Source organism: Onychostoma macrolepis, chromosome 23 (assembly GCF_012432095.1).
Source record: "Onychostoma macrolepis isolate SWU-2019 chromosome 23, ASM1243209v1, whole genome shotgun sequence".
NCBI lineage: Eukaryota > Metazoa > Chordata > Actinopteri > Cypriniformes > Cyprinidae > Onychostoma > Onychostoma macrolepis.
In genome coordinates, this window is record NC_081177.1 from 16,004,125 (window position 1) to 16,013,974 (window position 9,850).

The following is a 9,850-nucleotide window of genomic DNA, read 5'->3' on the forward strand; positions in this document are numbered from 1 at the left end:
AAAACAGGATTCTTCTGCCAATTCGCTGTCTATCATAAACAGATTGAAGCTATTGGTCAAAATACCGCTTTTGAAGAAGAAGATGAATAAATGAGTGAAATAATGTGATAAATGGAAATTCTGGCTAGCTTGAGAGTTGTTGTTTATGTTGGATTTTTGTGCTTAAACACGTCATTTGGATTGAATGGAAGTAAATTTAATGTTTAAAACATTTCTGTCATTGTGAAGAAGTTCTGGTGGCACCGTTTGGTCATTTGTCCACTCAGTATGTGGGAAGTGAACTCAGAATATAATGTGAAATTATACATTGTGGTTCACATTATTTACAGTCTCTGTAGTGTCTTAACTATAACCTGCCTGATCATCAGTCTGCAGTCTTGTTCATCTCAGTTCATTGGTCTTTTACTTGTCAAGAAATTCAAGTGCTTGACTTAAGATATAAATGAGCTCCAGGCTGTTGTGAAACGAGTCTCTCCTGTTCACTGAATAACCTTTCCCACAAAAACATTATCAGATATAACTACATGAGTCTTGGAAAATTTTCTCCTTAACCCAAATACAGACTTTCAATTTTAAAATATGAAAATACATTATAAAATATAAATTGTAGATTTATGACTGTTAAAACAATTTAACACTAATACAAAAAAGTGATAGTTTTGAGTGATAGTTAAGAGAATGTATAGAAAACAATATTACACTGAATGAAATGAAGAGTAAGTGAGAGTGTCAAAAGGTTTAAGAGGGTTTATTTTTACGCCCTCATTTTGAAAGTGCCCATAATTGAAACATCATTCTATTATTCGTGGCTAATGTGTTAAATGTAAATGAATTCATCCTGCATTTCAAACAAAGCCTTTCATTTTCCTAATGCTCTCCGACCTCAGACAGGGAGAGTGATTCTAAAGATGCATTGCATTTCATTCACCTGACAGCGGGATGATTACAGTTTGTTTTCTTTATCTCTCTTGTTTTTTGTCATTTTAAGGTCTCTGTAAGTCCTGCTGTTTTGCCATTTTAAGGCCAGACTTTAATCTCTATATCTGTGTTTTGTTCTGTCCCCTCCTGCTGGAGACTGAGCTGTGAGACAAAGCGCTGTTTACACTAATGGCCCACTAGGCCTTTCACTGCAGAAACAAACAGCGCTGGGGAAAGTGAATGGAACTTAACATTTTGACATTTTTCCACATGCTCTCAAAACCAATATTGACCTAGCTCCCCTGCAAGGTGGGCTTTAGTCCAAGGACTTGGCATTAAAATCAAACCCATGCATCTCAAGCAGCAGGCAGCAAGTCAAGGGGAGAGCCCAACAATGTCCTGCCCAGGATGGGGTTCTCCTGCTGGGAAGGCAGAGTGGACACTGTCCTGGGCTCAAGCTGGTACACAGAAACAGCCACAATGAAAGGCTTCGTGCCACCCCCCCCACTTTAATGATTCCGTCTGCGAAGGCCGATTGTAGCCGAACTGTAGACCCCGCTGGCGCCCGATGCAGACAACAGGAAAGGGACAGCGGGGGAACCCGTAAGTGTAGCACCACCCCATAGCAGGGAGTGCTTCTCAAAGGCCACATTACAATCAATTAGGGCTCTAATGAGCAGGATTTGGACTTGTAACCTGTGGCTTAGGGTCAGTATTTAGCAGAGTCTCAGCGGCACAGCTGGACGACGCGTCAATATGCTCCGAAATAGCTTCGGACTGGAAGAGTGACGCAGCGGGGAAGTGCGGCGTGCGTGGAGGTGTCTGCTTCTGCTCGGGAAAACACACACACATAGACTTGCTCCTCTAAATGGAGAAGACACTAATGGTAAGGAGAACAATAGGAACAAATCTCGCTCAATAAAATCCATTCATTTAGCGCAGCTCTGGATGAATGTACTATAGATGTTGCAGGCAGCGAGGTGACACATGGGTAATGTGAAGAGAGCAAACGGAGAGCCTCGAGGCCGCAAGTTTATGGCATTTACATACATGGCCAGCAGCCGTTTCGGCAGGTTTGAGCTCACAGGGGGTCCGACAGAGAGAGTGTTGTGTATTTGGGGGTAACGCGGCCCCGGGGCCCTCAGAATGACTGCACAGGAGGGCTCTCAAATCGCAAGGTCCTTCACAGCTGAGGGGGAGGGACATCTGATGGTAAACTATTGTCAGCAGGGGGGAAATGGCAAAAGGAGGAGGATAAATTGATCAGAGATCTCTAATTATGTTGTTTTTTAAAATTATTTTTGGCCTTTTGCCAACTTCTAATCAGTGTGTTTATTTTACCTTCCATGTATTATGCTTAACAACAAAACATTACAGCTAAAGGTTTCACATTTAAAACTTAAGCAGAACATATTTAACTATTGTTTTGGCAACATATTCAGTGTGCACATTTCTGTTTACATTTTGACATCTAAAATTAGACATAGAAAAAATTTCGAGATCTTAAAATCTTGCATTGTCAGGTTGTTATAACAAGCTGATGTTTGGCAGTTATCAGTGCTTTGTTATACATGTAAACACATTTATTGACAAGATAGTGGAGAGAGGACAGGAAATGATGTGGGAATGGGATCAGGAAACAGTCTGGCTGTATGATGTCTGTAAAAGATCCGCAGGACCTGATGCAATAGAATGCAGCATGGGATAAATTTTGACTTACTGAGAACAGATATGAGAGGGAAGATGTTGATGTGTGTGCAGGATGGAAGTGAGTAAAATAACTCAGGGGCTCCAGCAAAATATAAATATCTCTAGATAAACTAAAAGCTGCTAATATATTTGATGTTTTAGGCTACAGAAAGTGTTATTTGTTTATCGAGCAACAAAAATAAATGGTTTACAGGTGCATTATTGGATATTCTCAATGTTTTTTTACTGTAGGCAGCAGCAAGAGAAAGGAACTTCCTTTTGGCTGCTGCAACAACCGATGTCACTGGAGCGAGACAGAAACTGCGGGCAAAAGTGGGACAAATCTAAAAAAAATTTGCCAGGAGCAGGACTAAAAAATCCATCTTGCACACCCCACTACAACATGAGCAAGAGAGCACATCAATGAACAACATTTAAAGCCTGCAAAACAAAAAGTATTAGTATCATTTAGCTTCACTGTATCAAACTTGGATTTGACACCTTTTAACTCTATCATGAAAGGGGTATTTTATTGTTTTATCTTATAGAGTGAGAAGAACATCTTCATTTGTTCATTTTTCTCTAAAAGAAAGAACATCTTGAGACAGTAAGATGATTGTAGGCACTGAAAAAGAAATAGACGCCAAACCATTAACATACATTATTAACCTCAATAGCAGCACCAATGAAAAACCACACCATAAAAGTAAAAAAAAAAGTACTGAAGGCCACCACACATCTACACAACAGCTGATACAATTAGTAGTTAGTAGCTAGTACAATTAGTAGTGAGTCACCAAACAATAAAACCATTTTCCAAACCACGTGTCCTTTGTAGGGTCACGGGGATGTTGTAGGCCAGTCCATCACAGTAAAACAAAATATTATAAAGGTTGTTTATTAATGCCACACTGCATATTCTAAATCTTTATCAAATTAGCAACATCATTCAGTGTGACAGTATTGATGCTCATGACCCATTCTCTGCTGCCCTCAAAACTGATGTGCATATGTACAAATCAGTCTTTTGGGTTCACACAGGTATACCTCATACAGTATCTTCCTCATCATCTCAAAAGTAAAAAAAATCCGACATAACCCTGTGGAAAAAAAGTCATTTTCAGAGCAATAAACGGATATTGTGGGGCCTCACACCACCAAAACTGTTCATGAACACCACACAGCGGAAAGACCAAGTGCTGCCTGAGGTTAATAAAAGTATAGCACATACACCCATGAAGGGGGTTTTTAATCAAATGGAGTGTACAGAGGAACCCCACACCCCACACCCCCTCAATGTGTTCACCTCAGCAACCCCACCCCAACAGTAAGAATTAAAGTATTTAATGTGATTTCGCTGTGTGAACCTCATAATGCATTAAAGGCCTAAATGTCTTGAAGTCCTGCTCCTGCCTCTCTTATCATATTGGCCTCAGTGGGAGCTTGGAGAGGGAGTGAAGGAGCCGAGGTTTATTTTGAGTTTCCCATTGTTTAGGCAGGCCCGTGTTGTTCTTGGTGGCTAAGACTGAAACTTCATTCCCAGCATGCAGCTCACCCTGTTTGATTAAAACTGAGACTATCGTGGAAAGCTAACAGCTTGTGTTTTCGACCGACTGTCGCTCTCATCTCTTTGAAGCTTAAGCAAAGTCATATTTAGAGTTTTATATAAGCGCATGACATTATTTATCTAGTAAGAAATCTGAGATGGTTTGGACTGAGAAGGTCTGGACGATGAAAAGCAAGTTTGTACTTCATCAAGAATCATTATTGGCACCTTTAAAGCTCTAAAAAAATGACTTGAGAGAGCCACAGACAGACAGCCATCAGCCAGTTTTACACAAAAGCCGCACTGCTCTAAAAGAGCCTGCCAATCACGAGGTAGAGGCTGAAAACCTGCAGTGTTTCATGTGACTGCGATGACATCATGGGGATCGCTGTTGAGGAGCTGTGGACCTTGGGAGCTGTTTGCTGTCTGGCAGGTGTTTCTTTCTCTTTATTTTACCTCTTTTTTATTTTTTCTTCTCTTGCGATGAATGAGAGAGCAAAATATCACTTCAAAGAGCAGGGCAGCTCCACATTGAGCTGTGGGAGAGAGGGGCAGGGAGCTCCTGCGGAGAGGTATAAAAAAGTTCTTGTCTCTTGTTGGCAAGGTACACCATAGATTAACAGCTCTGAGGGCTACGTGGGCTTTTATTCACCATCATAAGTCTGGAACACCATGGTGTGATAACCTTGAGAAGTTTCGAGACATGCATTGAAGTATATTAAAGTCTCAGAGTGATGTCCGTGGCCTTTAAAGGGCTGAAAAGTGCTTAAAGCCCTGTCTGACCTTTGACCTATCCCCTATTCTCGTGCCTCATTAAACAAGGCAACACATCGTTGCAACTACTTGTTATCCTACTGTTATGGCAACATTCAAGCAAATAAGCTCCAACCTCTTGCTTCAGACCATGTCGTCATCTACATAAGGGCTATTACCCTTCAGAGAGCAGCACTCCTCCAGAACAGAGTCCTGTCAGCAGTACTTGCTTGGAATCCACCTCATTGTCCAGAGAATGGGGCTGCCCGGACACAAATTCTTCTACGCTCTTAATGAGAAAGAAAGAATTGACTCATTGGTTATGTTAATGTAGTTGTTTTCACCTCCAAATCTTATCTACAACCTCGCTGGTCTCATTTAGCTCTGGGTAATTTGACAGCACTGGTGAAGAATGTTGCCATTCAACAAGAGAACTAAACATCAGGACTCTTCAAAAGCTTCATTTACACGTACAAACAAACTCACAATAGAAAAGAGTTAGTGCTAATAGAAAACTTAGAATGTACAGAGGTGTTTTTAAAAAATCTTTCAATAGTTAGACGCAATAATATATCGTTTTATAGGACCTCTTACAGGCTTCTTAATTTGGATGAATAGGTTTGTAGGGCTCAAAGGTTTACTGGGATTTCTACAGGAAAGAAACAAGTCCTCAGTTGTTTCTTCTACACAACAGCAAATGGAGATTTGTTCTTCTACTTCTCAGATGTTTCTCAAGAGAAAAAGCCCTGCAGTAATCTCAAAGTCTGTCTCAAAGATTCACAGAATTGTAAGTTAAGGTCCATTCACATCAAGAATGATATTAGTGTCCACATCAAACGGACAACACTCCAACACAATTGCGTGGAAATTATTAGTGAGTTTAGTTAGTTTAGTTGGATAAGGTGTTTAATTAGCAGGGCACCTCTGGTTTATTATAATCATTATTGTTATAGTTGGTGGTGTGAACAGGCCTTTAGTGGTCAGAGACTCATATAGTCAGTGAATCATGCAGAGTTGCTACTTAGCTCATAACTGACTCTTTCACTATACTGAGGTTACATCGAATCATTCATAATACACATTCACAACAGAATATTCTTTAAATAAAAGAAAGAAAGAAAGAAAGAATATTTTACAACAAAAAATGATGTTGGTTAGCCTGTTGTTTAGAATAGTGAGGTTGATTGTAAGGCCAAAATTTCCTTTCCAAACTGGCACAAATGCAATCAGTTTCATTAGAGTAAAAACATCAAATTAGAGCTTAATTATTCTAAACACAACTAGAAAACACCCAAAATTATATAACATCCATTACTGTAATCTATATATTAACCAATCCCTTCTCTAAAGCATAAAGGTAAAGCAAGTTATATGTTACTATAACTAAATGTTTCATTTTTTTAGCCTGGAGACCTGTTACTGAAACATTTCTCAATAAATTCTTCCATAATTGAACAATCTGTTATCCACAATAGTATTATACCAGTAGTTAAATACTTTTATTCTGGCAGTAATTGTTGGAATTGTGTCTCTTTTTATTTTTCCTTAGAAATTTTAGGAGAAACAAGTCATAATCCAATTAAACAGCTGATAATTCAATTAAATTTCCTAACTGATTTTTTAAATAATTTTTTTTATTCAACGTTTTATTCCTTAAATGTTGCTCTCCTATGAAAGAGCAACATTTAAGTAATAAAACTTTCCACTGGGTTAGGCTGATGTCACCAGTGACTGATTAGCTAGTGATGTTTACCTAAATGGGAGAGAATTGCTGATCCAAATCAGAAAAACACAAACAGACTCCTCCGGAGAAGGAAACGTCTGTACACTCTGGGGCCATTTACCTGACAAATAAGATAAGATTTAGCCCTAACTCCTCTGAGACACTGCACTCCTGTAGGTCCCATTCTGAAGACTGAAGCGAGGAGAGTGAGTCTTGGTAATTCAGCGATTTAATTGGATGTTAAACACTCTACCTTCTGTAATGATCCCGTCACAGCAATTACAAGTTTGGAAAGATCTACCTTCTAAATTCCCCCTCGCTCAGGCTCCAGCAGAGGCACATTTTTCAAACAGCATCAGCCGCCAAAAACATTTCAAACCATATAAATGATAAAAGGCATGTCTAGTATGATTTATTGGAAGCCCACGAGCACAAATAGCATCTCAGTTGCTATTCAGGCCCCAGCCTGAAGCCTGGCATACTGCAGGGGGAAGTCCAGGGAAAGCACCGGACCTCACTCCTCTCAGCAGCAGGCTATTACTCTGTCTGTCCAGCCAATCCGTGAGCCACATAGTAAGGGAGTGAACCGAGAGAGGGAGTAGGAGTGAGTCCAGACGTGTCCTCCCCAGGCCGAGCCGGGTGTGTTTGCGGTGAGAGAGCGGATGCCCTGTGATTTACTGTCTGATCCTGACTGCACTCCAGCCTTGACGTCATCTGCTCTCTACTCCTGCGGAGTCGAGCACACAAGCACACAAAACACTCCCTAAAGCAGTAATGTCTCAACGCTCTGCTCGCCTGGCTGCTCTGCCAGGACCCGGCTCTACTGTACAAGCTCAGTGGGCTGGAGAGAACAGAAGAAGCAGTGTGCGATCCGTGGAGCGTGGGATGAAGACACACCCAGATGAGTCTAAGAATGGGATTTAACCATCTAAAGACTGTGTGTTTGTGGAGGTACATGAAAGAGAATAAGAGATGACGTCAAAAGTGCCTGTCAAAGCATAATGGCTTATAACTGTGTGAAAGCACTACAAAAGCTTTATTTCTAAACATTTCACTCAACGAAAGGAAAACAGCAGTGATTTTGATTTTGTGTGTACATCAATGTGCAAATCTGTTTCACACAGTTGTGAGTAAAAAGCCCTGTAAATACATAAAAAATATAGCAGAATAAATATATAGTTGAACGTTTGCAGTAGATATCTGATATATCTTACATAAGAATAATATTCTATATTTATTGCAAGCTGTCTTTCAACCTCCAAAGGCGTTTGCATAATTTAAAAATTAATTTAAATGATTTCCATCCATCTGCACAGGGATGCAGAAGCCAATAAAAATGTACACATTATATATAACTATTATTATTATTATTATTATTATTATTATATGTCATATATTAATGTGTGTGTGTGTGTGTGTGTGTGTGTATGTGTGTATCTATCTATCTATATATATATATATATATATATATATATATATAATATGTAGAATTGTTTATTTATTCTAATATGTTTTTCTGAATTTTTGGAATTTAATGTATTACATATTTTTACATATTTGTATTATTATATTATATTATTATCATTATTATATTATAATATATTATTATTATTATTGATTCATATCATTAATAAATAAAGTTGTCATCATTAGAAATGTTTTCATTCAGGGATCAACCTATACTGCAAAGAAGTCATGAGACTCACTTAAATTAAGCCATTACAAAGAAACTATCCACTAATAAAGCATCTTTCAAGATTTGACAATGTATAATTATAAATCACTTCCAAAGTATTCAACAACTGTTCCAAAAAAATCTGTTCTGAATATGCTAAACAATCTTCATCTGCAAAATCTAGGCCTGGTTATAAGTACATACTTTGCTAATCTTGAATACCAAGTAATATCTTTCATCAGTGTTATTCAGCACTTACAGAGGTCATTGTTTCTCTGTCCAGAGCTGATTGGGCTGTGAGGAGTAATAGTTGCAGACCTGAGAGGTCAGAGGGCAACTGTCAGTCCATTCACGGCGTGGCTAAATGAATGAGTAGTGACAGCCGTTCTTGTTATCAGCCATGATGAGTGACGGGGTGAGTGAAGAGGGCTGTGTGTCCAGTGCTGGTTTGTATAGGTCTGTAGGCATGCAGCATGTCAATGCTAGAGCTGGCCAGTGCCTGGCCCTGCCGGTTCCCATTGTTTTGTGGCCACTGATAACCCGGGCGACCTCAGGGAAACAGGTTGAGCCATCAGTCTGTGTGTGGTAGAGGGCCTGTCAGACCTTTGTCATCAGATCACTCATTAACAAACACTTCCACAAGTGGAGAATGGATCTGTGATCAGTCCCGGTATGTTTAACTCAGAGCAAACACACAAGCTGTGCAGGAGGTTGAGAGGATGCAGTGCGTCTGTCTGGAAGGATTTTAATCACATTTCCTGTCAACCCCCACCTGGGCTTGCCTGATATTAATGCATCCATACTTTCTGTTATAATAACTCACCAGTCTGTAAAAAATGCTTTGTGGGATCTCCTAATAATTAATTTTGTGCAGTGACATATGCATTAACTGGTTTTATTAAAGCAAAAAATATTATCAGAACCTGAGTGAATCATCCTGACCTCACACCAAAGTAATTTTAAGGGTTAAAAATGACTGTGTGTTGTTAACTTTACTAATTTGCAAGCTTCCGCACATTTTGTGACATATGGAGGCCACATGTCTGTCTGAAAAGCTGATAAGGGACTAAACTGATGTGTGAGGCCAAAAAAGAGACACAGCCTTTCAGACAGACATAATTTAGTGTTTATTCAACACTAATCCTAAACTGCTGTGAAATTTCCATTTGTACTTTATCCAAAAGCATAATTTGTAATAAAAGCTGAGTCCCTGATAAGAATAAATGGGATCATATTACACAGTCATCCAAAATCTTTGTAACAGGATAGGACAATGGAGGTGGGTTATTAAACTAAAAATAACACTCATCCTATTCCTGCCTGTATGACCTTTAATGCTTCAGAAATGACTCATCATGAAGAGGAAGGCTGTGGTCTGAGACCCTTCCCTGATGATCCCTCCCAGGCCTGGAAGTGGGGAGCACAGCCTGCCCTCTGCTGAGTGAGATACATTGTGGACCACAGCCAGACTTATGAGTCAGAGAGAGTCGGCTGGATTTATCTTTTGTATTATATGCTTAATGTAAATTCACAGAGCTTTGTGTAA